The sequence below is a fragment of the Heterocephalus glaber genome, unplaced genomic scaffold (assembly GCF_053883595.1).
Source record: "Heterocephalus glaber isolate CG9 unplaced genomic scaffold, H.glaber_assembly_v1.0 deba00000470, whole genome shotgun sequence".
Lineage (NCBI taxonomy): Eukaryota > Metazoa > Chordata > Mammalia > Rodentia > Bathyergidae > Heterocephalus > Heterocephalus glaber.
The window spans coordinates 16,748,437-16,763,026 of record NW_028258145.1 but is presented as its reverse complement, the minus strand read 5'-3'; the positions used below and the strand labels follow the sequence as shown (position 1 = coordinate 16,763,026).

Genomic DNA, 14,590 nt, shown 5'->3' with positions numbered 1-14,590 from the left:
TCTCAGGATGCCCGAGGTCCAGCTTGGGTCCCTCCCAAAATAAAGAGAGAAACCAGCTAACAAGTTCACACCATGCCCTTTCTGTATTTGACCCAAAAAGGACTTGCTATCAATGGAATAATTTGGCTAAAACTTCAGCACCATGGAGGGTCCTTCCTCCACCCTCCCATTCCCACTGCACCTTGCCTGTCAAGATGGAGGCATCATATTCTTGTTTCTCTTCAGATCGTATAAATCTTTTGCCTTTTACTAAAGATGGAGGCATCACTAAGGATGTAGTGATGGGGCCAGGGATTTAGCTCAGTGGTTCCACCACTTGCCTTGTAAGTGCAAGGTCCTGAGTTCAATACAAAAAAAAAACAACACGGATGTAGTGACATATCCCAGGGGTATAACTAAAATGACCAGAAGTCTCTAACATTTAGTACAGAGGAATGTAAGGCTCCATGACCACTGGAAGCAGGTAGGAAGGGCAAGCCATTTTTTAGGGTTGATTGGTTGATCTGATTGGGGAGCAGTGAATTCAAGGAACAGCAGACTAAAGGGACCTGGCCTGACCTAGGATGAAGACACTGTATCCTTGGGCATGGAAGAGAGATGTGACACAGGGAAGGGCCAATGGGGCTGGAAACCCTGGTACTAGGCTCCGCTCTGACCCCAAGTGTCTGAATGATCTTGGGGTATCACATTTCATCCTTAGACCTTGGTCTCCTCACTCTTTTATTCAGAAAACATTTACTCAGTGATTACTACAGAAGCATCCTTAATCCAAAAGTCTGAAATCTTGCAAAATTCCAAAGCCTTCTGAATGTCAACATGATGCCACAAGTAGAAAATTCTACATGGGATCTCACGTGACAGGTGATAGTCAAATTGCAAGGATGCTACCCCAAAGAGATCTTATTATATATATGCAAACATTCCAAAACCTGAAAAAAAAAACCCAAATCTGAAACACCTCTTGTCCCACACATTTCAGATAAGGGACACTCACCCTGTAGCACAGGTGGTGTCCAGCACCGTACTATCGCTGGTGACTCCACAGTGACCAACAGAGGAAAGCACCATGTTGAGTTCTGGGTTGCCCTCCCCTCCCCTAGCTCAGGCACTGTTACTCCACACTTCTGTCTGGCCCAGGTCCAGCCCTGGCCTCTGCTCAGTGGTTTCCACTTCGTGGACACTGCTGAACATGCTTGGCCCCTCTACACTCCACTCTGCATCCGGAGATAGTATGAGGATGTTAGCAAACACCCAAACAACAGCAAGGCCATAGGAACACTCATGGACAGTCACCTTTGCTACACTAGATTCCTGGAAATTGCAGCAGGAAGAGAAGTGGTCAAAAAGGGATCGTTTTTGCTGCACCTCTTTGTCACCAGCAGATGGGAATCCTGAGTCAGCCAGGCAGAGTGCTGACAGAGCTTTCCTTCCGATGGTGGGAGCCAAAGGGTGGACAGGCTGGGGAGGAAAACAGGAAAATATGGGTGTGTTTTAGTCTCTGTGGCTATGCAGAGGGGTAAGCAATGAAGCAAAGCTGGGGTATTAAGAACCGACACCACTCTTGATGGAGCAATTCCACTGCTCAAAAGACTTCCATGGCTCCCTATTGCCCATAGGAAAATGTCCAAATTGCTTATCTTGGTATCAAAGACCTCTGACATCTTGTTGCAGCTGCTCCACCAGGTTCATGCATCCTCCACTAATTCCCATGTCCACACATGTGTTTCACTACCATGCTTAGCCTCCATTCCTTGGCAGGGAGTGCTCTCCCCCTGCTCTTGTCTGCCAAAGTCCTGTGCAAGCTTCTAATGCACTGGACTAGAAGCCCTAGAATTAATGACATCTGAGGCCAGGGGATTCATCATAAGCATTGTAGGATGTACAGCACCATCCCTGGGCTCTACCCATTGGGTGCCAGTTGCATTTCCTCTACCCCAGTGTGACAATCAAAAATATCATGTCTGTCTCTGGATATTGAGAATGCCAACTGAGGACAAAACAGCCCTTGTTTTCTGCTCAGATCCAAGGCTACATTTGTGAAACCCTTCCCTGAGCTCCTTAGGTGGAGGATTCTATAAGGCACATGCACCTTCCGCACACCTGGCACTTTATATAGCCTCCTCTCGGACCAAACAATGTGTGGCTACATCGTCCCCTCCCCATTAGACTGTAAGCTCCTTAAGGGCAGGGACTACATTTTCTTTCTCTTATATAGACAATACCAACCAGGATAGGCAGTCAATAAATACCGACATAGTTAAACAAACGTTTAACCCAAGTTAATAAATACTGACCTCGTTAAACCCAAGGTTTAACTTGCTTCTGTTAACATAAACAACTCATTTATGTTTGTAGAAAAAAATGTTAAACACTGAAAAGAAAAACAAGAATCAAAATCATGTATAATCCTATTAACTATCAATAACGGTAATTCAAAAACTTGTACACTGGACATGTTCCTCCAAAAAAGTACGTCAATAAAATACTTGTCTGTCCCTAAAACCTTTCTTCTATGCCTGGAGACCCTAGATAGTATCTGCAGCAGAGGCAGCCACCTAGAGTTAGGCTGACAGGGCCACAGGGACCTTTCAGGCCATCTGCCACCTAGCAAAAGCTCAGAGCACTTTGGGATGCTGTTCCTCCCCGTTGGGATCCCTGCACATACAAGAACCTGCTGTCACCAAAAGAGGCTGACCTGCTGTGGATCACTTTAAGGAGCTCTTTATTCTACTGACTTGAACCTGTTACTTGCAAGCTCCTGCACCACAGGCCAGTCCAATTCTACCTCTTTAGCCAAAATGGTCTACTTTCTCTATTTCCCTACGGAAGATCCAAGACCAGAGAAGCTGGGAACAGTCCAACTTCTCCATCCACATTCTCTCTGCAGCTCCTCCAAATACATCTCAGTATATCACGTACCAGCAGAAACCACAACAGGCTTTCCTAGGGACACACAGTCCTCCCTCCCGTAGGCACAGATAATGGCAGCTGGCTTCTGTCCAACTTCTGCAGGACCCACAGTCTGAATATTAGGCAGGGCATGGGCTCTGGATGCAGACAGAGATTCTCATCTCACTTCTACCATACTTTGGCTTTATGGCTTTGGTCAAGTTATAAAACTTTTCTAAGTTTCAATCTCCTCATCTACAAAAATAAGAAATAACAGCAATTACCATTTCAAGGATTAAATGAAACAAAGAAAAATTTAAAGGAACCAGCAAGAACATACCAGCAGGTAATTTCCCATCTCATCTTGCTCACATTAAACTCAATTCATTTTTTAATTTACTAAGTGAAAATGTAAAATCAATTTCAAAATATAATTTATTTAAAAATCCTCACTATATACAATCAGCTAGAAAATAAAAATGTGACTAGCGCTCATTATTTTTTATTTTCCAGTGTCCTCCGAATGGCATCAGTTCCATAAATGTCAGTGTCGGCAAAAATCAGCAAGAGCATTCACAACATTTCTGCAGCTGTACATGTCCAAGAGACTACAAGTTCAGCTCTCAGGCAAATGACAGGCAAATGACTCATCTCTCAGAACCTACATTTGCTTCTGGCCTTAAGTGGCCAAGTGGCCCTATGCAGATGAATGGGCAGCCCTGACCTCCTCAGATTGTGACAGCAACAAATGCTTCATCCACACCACTTTTTCCTCTCATTCCCCGGAGGCTTCATAAAACCAGCCTGGCTTCCGAGCCTGAGTCCCTCATTAATGGATGTGTGGCTAATGGAGTGCTGCTGTGCGCTCTATGCCTAAAGGCCAGTAAGTAGCTTCCTCCCTGTTCCACCAAGCTGTGCAGTCTTGGAGGCTCCCGGGGCCAGTGTCCTGCCTGAAAAAGGGCAGCTGGGCTGGTATCAGAAGGACAACCCCCAGCCCACCCCAGGGTTGTGCAGAACACGTCATTTTCTCCACACCCTGGCTCCTATCCTGCAACCACTGCCACTCAGGAGGCCATTGGTGCTTTGGGTTTTTGTTGTTGTTCTTATTGTTGTTTGGGGGTTTTGTTTCTTTTTGTTAAGGATATAGCTCAGTGATAGAACACTTGCCTAGTATATACAGCATCCTAGGTTTGATTCCCAGAACGACCACAAAAAAAAAAAAAATTCACAAATCCATCAAAAGTGTGGATGGGAGAGAGACTGGCACAATCTCTGAGAAGGCAAGTTGCCATGAAGTCTGAAACATTAACAGTTCCTCTGACCCAGTAAGTATACTCCTGGGAATACATCCAAAAGAAATCATCAGAGGCAAACAAAGATTGAGGCATAAATGTTCTCCATGGTGGTTTTTTATGTCAAAATTGAATAGAATATAAATGGTCAACAGTAAAGAAGAAATTGGCTGTACAACATGAAGAGGCCTCTAAAATCTTACCTTGGCACTCCTGTGGACTGTAAGAAAGTTAATTGGAAAAGCAAGATAAATGGTAACTTTAACCACATAGATTTTTTGTGTATAAAATATCCTAAGGTCTTCTCCAAAATGCATCTTTGGATAATGGAATTATGAGTGACTTTTCTTCTTTTTCTTTTTATCCTTTCCTTTTCTTCTCTATCTTGTTGACCACAGTAGCATTTGATCCTTTCTCTATCACTGGAGTGATATAAAGATGAATGAGACAGTCCCGGACCTCACAGAGTTCAAGTCCAGCTGCATACACAGAAGCAGACCAGCGCATCCACAAGGAACACTCTGAAGGCCAAGGCTGGGCTTCTACACCAGCAACTTCTCCAGGAAGAGGATGCTGTGGCAGATGTTAAAAGATGAAAAAGGGCTTTGACAGACTGAGGAAGAAGATGAAGGTAATGAGGCATCCCAGGAAGTGAGAACAGCATAAACAAACCCCAGAAACATGACAGAGCAGAGTGGCTTTGGGCTACAGGTGCCTTACTTCAGCTGGAGCAGGCAGAAGGTGGGCCAAGGGTCACCCTCACTCCCCAGAGCACATTCTGCCATTATCCATCCAAAAGGGAATTAGGGAGAGACAACTGTCAAGAAGGTGGCAAGGCTGATGCCTGAACATGTAAGTAAGAAAGACCCTGCCTTGTATTACAGTGCTTGACTCACCATAGGTATGCAGTAAACATGGATGGATAGATGGATGGATGGACAGATGGACAAAGAATGAGTCAGTGGCTCAGATGCAGAGAAGAAGTTAGAAAAAACAGTTTATAGCCAAGACTGAAGGAAACCAGTAAGTTGAGTTCTCTTCACGGGGAGGAGGGAGATCCATTCACACATATGCTCTTGTGGTCTCCAAGGACTCATAAATATTCCAGTAAAATAGAGAAAGAGTTCCAGTAAAACCATTAGCAACAAAGCCCTAGATTTCATGGCCAGGAAAGATGAGTGTATCCAAGTTCAGGACAGCACTAACTACATGAAAGATGAGTCTACTCTGGCTAAGAGGAAGGAACACAGGAGAAATATCCTCCTCTCCCCCGAGCCAAGAACACATCCTTCAGGCTCAGATACCCTAACTCTGCTGTTTCCTTTGTAATTGCCGACTCTCAGGGTCAACTGGGACAACTTCAAAGGTCCTCTACCCATCCCCAAAAGAAATGCTTCTCATGCTTTCCAGAAGCAGCCACATCAGTGCTGGGGGGCTCCGTTAAGTTCATTATGAAAGGCAAGGACTATTTTTCCCACAGTTCACACCAGCAAAGATGCAAACACTGTACTCTGGCAAGGCCCTGCTTGGCATGTTCCTTCTCTTAGAAGGGCCACCTACCCCCAACCCCCATCACTTGGGTGTCTGCTTCCAGTCAGAGATGATGTCACCAAGGTTGGGCCAAGCTGGGCCTTATAGATTCCCCCACCACCACCAGAATTTCGAGTCAAAGATAAGATGTGTGCAAGTTACTTAAAATACAGACTGTAAAGCAGCTGCAGAGTGGCCACATCTGGCCATGCTCACCAAGAGATTGATGTTCGCAGGGAGAAGAACAGAACACAGTGGAGTCAACACCTCATGGTAAGACAGACAGGCAGAAGGGGAGAGAAAAAAGACACACACTCTATATGCTGTATGGCCAGTCAAGTCTTTTTCTTAGCTCATCATGGGTACCTAAACCAAGTACATTGTTATAGCTTGAATAGATATTGAATGAATTTTTAAAAAAGAAGAAGAGAGACCGACACTAATGCCTGGATTCTGACCTGTTCGTACCTCATGCTTCCAGTCCCTGAGGAGTTTGAGAAGCTTCCCAGCATCCTTCCCAACAATGTTTTCTCCTGCCTGGGCTGCCCTGAAGCAAGTTTCCATTATTTTCAACCAAAGGGGTCTCACTCAAGAGCCTCAAGACCACCCTGGTCTGCAGCTACTGGGCAAGCCCCTGCACCCACGTCAGCCAGCCACCCCTGTCCCTGAACTCCAGCTCCCCGTCTCCAAGAGCCTGCCACTGGACATTTCCTCTTAGATCACACACCTCCACCTCAAACTAATTTTCTTATTTTGCTGTCTCTCTAACTCAAGGGTGCATAGGAATCACCAGGTGGGCTTGTGAAAACACAGACTGTTGGGTCCATCTCCAGAGTTGTTAATTCGGCAGGTCTGAGTGGAGCTGGGGAATAACAAAGCCCCAAATGGGCTGGGGATTTAGCTCAGTGGTTCCACCCCCTGCCTCAAAAGCTCAAGGTCCCAAGTTCAATCCCCGGTACAAAAAAAAAAAACCAAACAAAAACAAAACAACAAAGCCCCAAGGACCACACTGTGGAACCCACAGCCCACCTCTGTCCATCTGTGACACCGCCATCTGCCACTCGCCTGGTCTGTCTCTTCTTTCTCTCCCTTGGCACCTACATCCTAACTTTTCTATTCAGCCAACCCTTTCTTACCCCTCCCACAACCCTGGCCTCTCTGTTTCATGCCTGAAGGACTGCGAAGGTGTCCTAGCCAGGAACCTTCTTTTAGTCCACCTTGCCCATTGCTGCCAGATCCAACGGCCTGCAGTACAGTTCTCTTCGGGCCGTTCTCCTGCTCAGAACCCGTGACTGTTAGGAACAAGTCTACAAAGAACATCTGTGTAAAGTCTGTGTTTGTGTGGATAATGTTTTCATTTCTCTTGGGTAAATACTTAGGAATGGAATTACTACAACAGATGATAAGTATATGTTTAATTTAATTTTTAAAACTGCCCAAGTATTTTTTAAAGTAGCTGTACCATTTTGCATTCCCATCCTGCTCACTGCTTTTGAATGACTCCGTATAGCATACTAATTATTTTCTGGACTCTGGGGCTTGACTTCCCAGGATCTTTCAATCTAGCCCCTACCTACCAATCCACAGACCACATATATCCTACCTTCGTCTTCACTGTGTTCACTCTGTACACTCATTATCTTCCAAATCTCCTTAGTGCCCAAACAGAGTCCTTTTCCCACCACCTTGACTTAAAAACAAAGTCCTCTTTACCCCAAACACAGAGAACACAAAAACATTTTCATGGAGACAATCAAGTTCCCCATTTTCTCATACTTTTTGCTTGAAAAGTATGATTACAATGAAATATCCCCAGTTTGCTTAAACTGTTACCTAGTCTTTACTCATCCACCCAAAAAACTAATAAGTGATAATAACTAAAGGATTTCTACATAGAACTATCTACATTATCACACTGTAACATTTTTCCATATACTGGGGACGAACAGCTATTGTAACCTTACCAAATGGAAGAACAAGACACATTTCCCTCCCCTTTGGTGAGTGTTACTTAATCTACAATTTGGTGGTTGGGAGTAGCTCTCCTAACAGACCTCAAAGAACACTAATAGAACATGTGTCTCTATTCTTACATGTGTTACTTATTCAGAGGGTAGGACAGAAAGGTGTGCACTGAGATTCTGACAGGCTTCTCACTGCTGGTCAGGGTATATGAGTAATCAGCATTCCTTGTCTGAAAAGGAATTTGATGAAGTGTACAAAACGTCCCCTAAAAGAGCCATACCTGTTTGTCTATAATTCTACTTTATGGAATCTAGTATAAAGAAAAGTCCCCTCCCCACCAAAAACACAGTAAAGACTGTACTATTACCTATAGTCACAAAAATAAAAATCAGAAACAACTTTAATGTTTATCAAGTCGAGGCATGAAGCTTATGTTTCCTATACTTACTTATGATCCATTCATGCACAACAGGATTTGTATTAAATTGTGTTCAACTTACAAGAATGTGGAAAATCTTAAAAACGATATTTACAAAATATGTGAAGCTGTAAAAAAACCTGTTTCTAGTACCATGTTAAGGGAGAAAGTGGAACACAAAATTCTTAATATGCACAATTACAACTACATATTTTCACAAATTAAGTTCACAAGTAGAAAACTACTAGGAAGATTCTCTATGTTATTGGCAGCTGTGGTAAGATGGTGGAAAAACTGATAACTTCTATTTTAATGTATTTCCCAATCAATGAACTCATTTTAAAAGCGTATCTTAAAATAACTATAGGAACCAAACAAGGCACAGGTGTCAGGCATTCCTACCACAGGGCTCACAGAAGACCACCTGTTCTTAAGAGATAAATATGGCTCCAATTATAAGAACAAAAGGAAGACAGATGCAAAGAACACACAAAGGCATGGGGAGATCTTGGTTGCTGGCCAACGGACATTGCTAAGAATCTCTTAGATGCAGGATCCAAAAGCAACAATGTAAGTGGTGATGGCCTTGCTACTCCACCTGCCAAGATTACAGAGAAAAGGGACAAACACACTGGATGTTGGAAAGGCACTTTCAAGTATGACAACACAGAGCATGTTTTACAGGGCTGGTGGTAGAGGAGTAACAGTGCTTCTCTTTGTGGTTCCAGAGCCACCTGGGTCTGTTTCCCCAGTTCACAGTGACAGTCTGAGGGCAGGAGTACAACGTACTGGTCAGAAGACCTGGCCGCATTGTGGGTGCTGGCACTCGCCCGTGTACCTAGGCTTGGGCTCCTGGCCTCTGTGCTCTGGTTTCCTCTCCTGTACAATGGCAAGGGTCTTGGTAGAGCTTCTTTTGGTTGCAGGTTCTGAGCCCAGAAATGCACTCAAGCTTGTGGGAGCAATAAAGAGAGGCTACCAGAGTACTGCATGAATTGAAGAGCAGCTGGGCCTTGTAAGCATGGAGGATCAGGGCCTGGAGAGTACTGGGGAAGCCAGGCAGAATTTCTGCCAACTGGGCATTCTCTGAAGGTCTCTGTTATTCCTCCTTCTCTGCCTATCCACTTTCGATGCTGTTAGAAATTTGTCTAACATAGTTGCTGCTTCGGCATTTATTTGTAGGTCTCACTGGTATTTGAAACCCAGTTGTACCTCGTCACCTTTGGCCTGATCAAAACTTCTCCCTTTGTGGTAATGGGTAGCTTGCTTGTTCCTCATCCCACTGACCCCAAATTCAACAGATCCCAGAGCTACTGACCACGATAAAAACCCAAAAGTCAACTCCAGAGTCAGGTAAATAAGTTCTACCTGACATGCAATTTCTTTAGCCAACAACCAATCCATAATCCCCCACCTCCAGGAAAGCATAAGGACTAACCCCATGGGCCTCTCTCTGTACTACCCTCTTACCTGTACCTACCAGCTGAGTTTCCTGGAGTTTCTAGACTTCCTAATGATCCTTCATTGCTAACCCCTCACTTCTTTGGGATCTGAGTAATAAATTTCTTCCGTTTTGTGCATTTTGGCCTCACCTCCTCACTGTGTCTCGCCTGACTGACACTGGCAAAGCTAACTTCCCTAACATCAGGGATCTCCTGGAGAGGCTATCTTGGCTCATGGCCACTCTTCTCATGAGAGACTTCGAGGCCAGATGACAAAGAAATCACAACCCACATGCTCTTCACACAGATTGCTCTTCAATCCATACAGAGAACACAGCTTCTACATCTCCTGCCTCTTGCTCTTTACAGTCCACCCCTTTTGAATAACTGTGACATTTGTCATTTCAAGCTGCCATAAAAAAGTTTAAAATTCGGAATTTTAAACAGCAGAAATGTATTTCCCCACACTTCTGGAGGCTGAAAGTCTGAGACTGGGTTGCTGGCCCAGTCAGGTTCTGGTGAGGGCTCTTTTCCTGGCTTGTAGGTTGCTGCCTTCTTAATGTGTCCTCCCATAGTAGAAAGGGGTGAAGAGCAAGTTCTCTGGTATCTCTTCCTATGAAGACACCAATCCCATTATAAGCATCCCACCCTCATGACTTCCTATATCTCCCAAAGTTCCCATCTCCAATACCGGCACATTCAGAGTTAAGGGTCCAAACTATGAATTGGAGCGGGGAGAACATAATTCAGTCTGCCACAACTGGCTGCCTCTGAATCTCACATCTGTGTCCAGGAGAGGGGAAATACGATTGGCTCAGCTTTGTCAGGTGTCCACCTCTGCTCCAATCAGTCATAGCCAAGTGCAGAGGGTGGGTCAGGCAGTATGAACATGGCCTGTCTGTACTTTGCCATCGGAATGAAAAGTCACAGAAAATCAGGTCAAGAAATACTCACTTCTTGGTCAGTATTTTCCACAAAACTAAACACACATTGAAGATAAAGGCCACGTCTATCTTATTTGCCACGATTTCCCCATGGTCCATTCACAGAAATGGGCACATGAAAGGTGCACATGACTCAGTTGTTGCTTTAGGGATAAATAAGTCTGGAACTGCTAGGACAAAAATGGGACCTTGTATTCCAAGGATATATACATACATACTGTCCCCTTTATGCCATTTACTCCAAAGGTCAATAAGATTTCCCTTCAAGTCTTTCCTTCTTTCTAATCTTTCCCAGACCAGGAAGATCACCTTCCCTCAATAACAATGTGTGAAGTGTACAAAAGAGAAAAGGAAGCAAAAACTAGGCTCTCTGCCTTCAAGGAAATGAGACATGAATCCAAGAGGCAAGACAAAAATGGTAGTAAGTTTTTAAAAATTAATGAGTTAAGAAATATGAAAGCACACAAAATGTCTCCAGACAGCTATGTAGGATGCTGATCGATGACTAGTGCTAGCAGTGTGTGCTTTGAGGCTGAAAAACAAAGAATCCACATTAGAGCCAGGTGTAGTGGCTCTGGGAGACTGAGACAGGAGATTTACAAGTTTGAGCCCAGCCTGGGTAACTCAGTGACTTAGCAAGACACTGTCTTCAAAAAAAATTCTACATTAGGTTAAAATGGTTCAGGGAAGAAAAAGTTGGCATTAAAAGTGGACAGAATAGAAAGGAGAGGAGATAGCATTCAGGGGGGAATAGCGATGACTCAAGCCAAGGCATAGAAAGCTTGCATTATGTGGGGGTGGTCATGGAAACTGAAAAATAAGGTCATCCAGAATTACATTATGGATAGTCCTGGACACTAGGGCAAAATTTTAGACCATATTATTAAAATGAGTGTAAGGCTAGAAAGGAAAGACACAAGCAGTGGGAGCCTGCACTGGATCTGTCAGGACAAATCATGCCAAGCTGTCCTTGTATCCTCTTGAAACAGGGAGGCCAGCAGGGGCCCAGTGTTTCAAGGTAAGGGACCCTAGTTTGTTTCCTGCAGTAACAAGGTAGCACAAACCTGTGGCTTAAAACAACAGACATTTTTTCTCTCACCATTCTGCAAGTCTGAAACTACAGTGGCAGCAGAGCTTCGCTCATCCTCCCTGGCCTCTCCCTAGGTCTGCACGGTTGCCAGCAATCCTTGGTATTGCTTAGTTGCTGGAGGCATTGCTCTGACTCTCAGTCGTCACATGGTGTTCTCCTGTAGGTCTCAGTCTGTGCCCAAATTTCCTTCTCCCCACAAGGACACAAGTCACTGGGATAGGGTTGGCCCTAATCCAGTATGAACTCATCCTAACCTGATAAGTGTTTGCAAAGACCCTATTTCCAAATAAGGTGACATTCTGAGGTTCTGGGCAGACATGAATTGTGGGGGGTAGGGGACTCTATTCACCTCCACCCTTCTGCACTGGCTTCAGAGGCTAACTGCCATTGAGATGCTCTGCCCCTCTCATTCACTGCAGTGACCTGATGCATGGCTGTCAAGCCCATCACCCAAATAGGAGTCCCCACACTGGGACATGACAGGACTACAACTTCCAAAATTTCTCCCAATTTACACACATCAATTATCAATTATTTCTGTTCTACTAATTTACCACTTCATCCCTCTCTTTCCATTCCCTCTGCCAAGACACTGGTTCAATCCTTGTTACTTCAAACAAGGATACATAGATACACTGCTTTCCCATCCCTCCCCTTGATAAAACCTTCACTAGCTGGCCCTTGTCCAAAATCAAAGTTTCATATTTTGATCTCAAAGCCTATCTTTCAAATTGAACCCCCAAGATGATGCTACATTGATTCTTCACAAGCCTCTGGTCTTTCAAATACAGCTGGCACATTCTCATCTAGCGCATCTAACCTCAAATTGCCTGGAGTAGGCCTCGTGCCCCATAGAAGAGAATCCAAACTGCACTTGAAAGACCTTTTACTCCTTCTACATGTAGCCAGACCAGTTAGTCTAGCCCGCAGTATTTCTGCATGTTTATGATTCTTCTTCCTTGCAGGTGCAAATCTACCACTGCTCTGCACTGGGAATGAACCTTTTGCATAGATCTTGTAGTAACACTCAAGCAAAGATAAGAGAAATCAGAGATTCATATTGGACTCCTGCCTCTACCGTTCAAGAGTTGGGCACATTAGCCTTTCTAAACCTCAGAGTGCTCACCTGAAAAATGGAAATAACACTACCTACCCCATGGGGTTAAGTGAAACAATGTACACAAGCTGCCAATGCAACAGCTGACATAAAGTACAGATCTGTGCTGATAAAAGTATTTTTATTATGGTAAATAGATCTGTTTGTCTTTAGTTTAGGGGAATAAGGCACAGATATTGTGTCCTTCTGCTAACAGCTGCATACTGCCAAGGTCTCCTCAGAGTGGCAGATGTCAACGAAGGTGGGAAAACTGGTGAGCAGTTAGATACTCTCCCTCCTTTTTTCTTAGTGTGAACAATCAATTTTATTGAACATCCAGAGATACACAGAGAGGTTATATCACACACACAAAAAAGCAATTGGAGCTAGGTGTAATGACATATACTGGTGATTCCAACTACTTGGGAGGAGGAGGCAGGAAGATCACAAGTTCAAGGTCAGCCTAGGGAATTTAGCGAGACCTTATCTCAAAATAAAAAGAGCTGCAGCTCTACTGCAGTGTAAAGGGCCTGTGTTCAATTCCTGGTACTGTAAAAAGAAAAAGAAGAAGGAAAAGAAAAGTAAACGGATCAAACCAAGCTATCCAAGAACTTTCTGAAGGTTCCTTTGCCTCTCGGCTATGTTGTTCAGCCATCTTCCCTCCTTTCTTTCCTTCTTCTCTCCTAGCTTCTCTGAACTCCATCTATTTCTTATGTTGAGCAATACACTAGTAAGCCCCCAAACCTTCATTTTGTGAATGGGAAAACTGGGCTTGTCCAGGGCAAGTCACTCACCCAAGACCACAGAGTTCTTCAGTGGCCGAGCCATGATGGATTCAGACCATGACTATTTCCCTATTTAACATGCTGAAACCAGTTTGAGCCTTAGTTACCTCACTGGAAAACAGGGGTGTTGGTGCCTGGCTCCCTGGGTTGCTCTGGAAATACAGAATCAAAGGCCAGGCCAGTGATGGAGGGGACCAGGTATAAGAGGAGTAGCCAACAGCAGCCTGCAGTAACAGGGCCAGGGGAGGCTGAATGGATCAGGGACCATATGCTCCCCCCAGAGACAACCACCCCAAAGCTTGGCTATACCACCCTGCTAGAATCATCTTGTGGTCCCAGATCTTCTGATTAAAAAGAAGCCAGAAATTTGGATTCTGATGCCACATCTATCCATCTTAAAGTGTTGGTAACTCATTCAAATCTAAAACACCGCAAGCCCAACAAGCACCCACAGGCTACTTTCAACCCAGGGGCCACCATATTTGTGACCTTGGATCCCATAATGCAGGTAAAAGCAGTTTGCAAACCCCCAAGTAGCACACTAATGTAAAGGAAAGACTAACCACAGCAACTGGTTCTATCTACCCAGAAAATCTCTCCAAATTCTCCTGGGATTGGAGCTCCCACCCCAAGTGACTTCACCCAGCCTCATAGCTCCTTGCCTGGTGCCCAACCACAGCTGACCTCATCTGCTGCCAGCCCAGTGGTGGCAGCTCGGCTGCCTAGGCATCTTTGCCAGCTGGGGAATTTGCCCGTGCTCTGCAGGGAAACCACCTCCCCACCCAGAGCCTCATTAAACTGGATGAGCTGCCTTGGGGAAATGCTGAGCCTGTCATGTCTCAGAGGGCACTGCGGGGCTCAGCTGGCCCAGGCTGACCTCACACTTTGGAGCCCAGCCTGACTTTGGAGATGAGGCAGGTCCAGGTGGCTAAGCAGGCTGGCTGGGGCCAAGCAGGCCAGGACAGGAGACCCAGCAACAGGGCTAACCTGTTACAAAGGAAGATGGACAAGGGCTTCTCCAACAGCAATTTAAATTCATCCTCATGGCCCTGTGGGAGCAGAATCCATGGAAACAACTCACCGGCCAATCCTGCACTCATCACCTGCTCTTTCCCCCAGCTGAGCACAGGGAAGAAGCTCCT

The 14,590-nt window shown here is 44.9% G+C and overlaps 1 protein-coding gene across 2 annotated transcripts in view; it reads right to left on the bottom strand.

Moving 5' to 3' along the window:
• The window catches only part of Reep1 (receptor accessory protein 1), a 109,163-nt gene that overhangs the window by 74,004 nt on the left and 20,569 nt on the right, over nt 1–14,590 (bottom strand). Inside the window, exon 1 of one of the 2 annotated variants that reach the window (XM_013072180.3) lies at nt 1,294–1,424. The exons of the other annotated variant lie outside the window; for it this stretch is intronic. The gene's annotated coding sequence lies outside the window, so the exon portion shown is untranslated. Of the gene's footprint in view, nt 1–1,293; nt 1,425–14,590 lie in introns of those variants that run through there. 2 annotated transcript variants of the gene reach the window in all.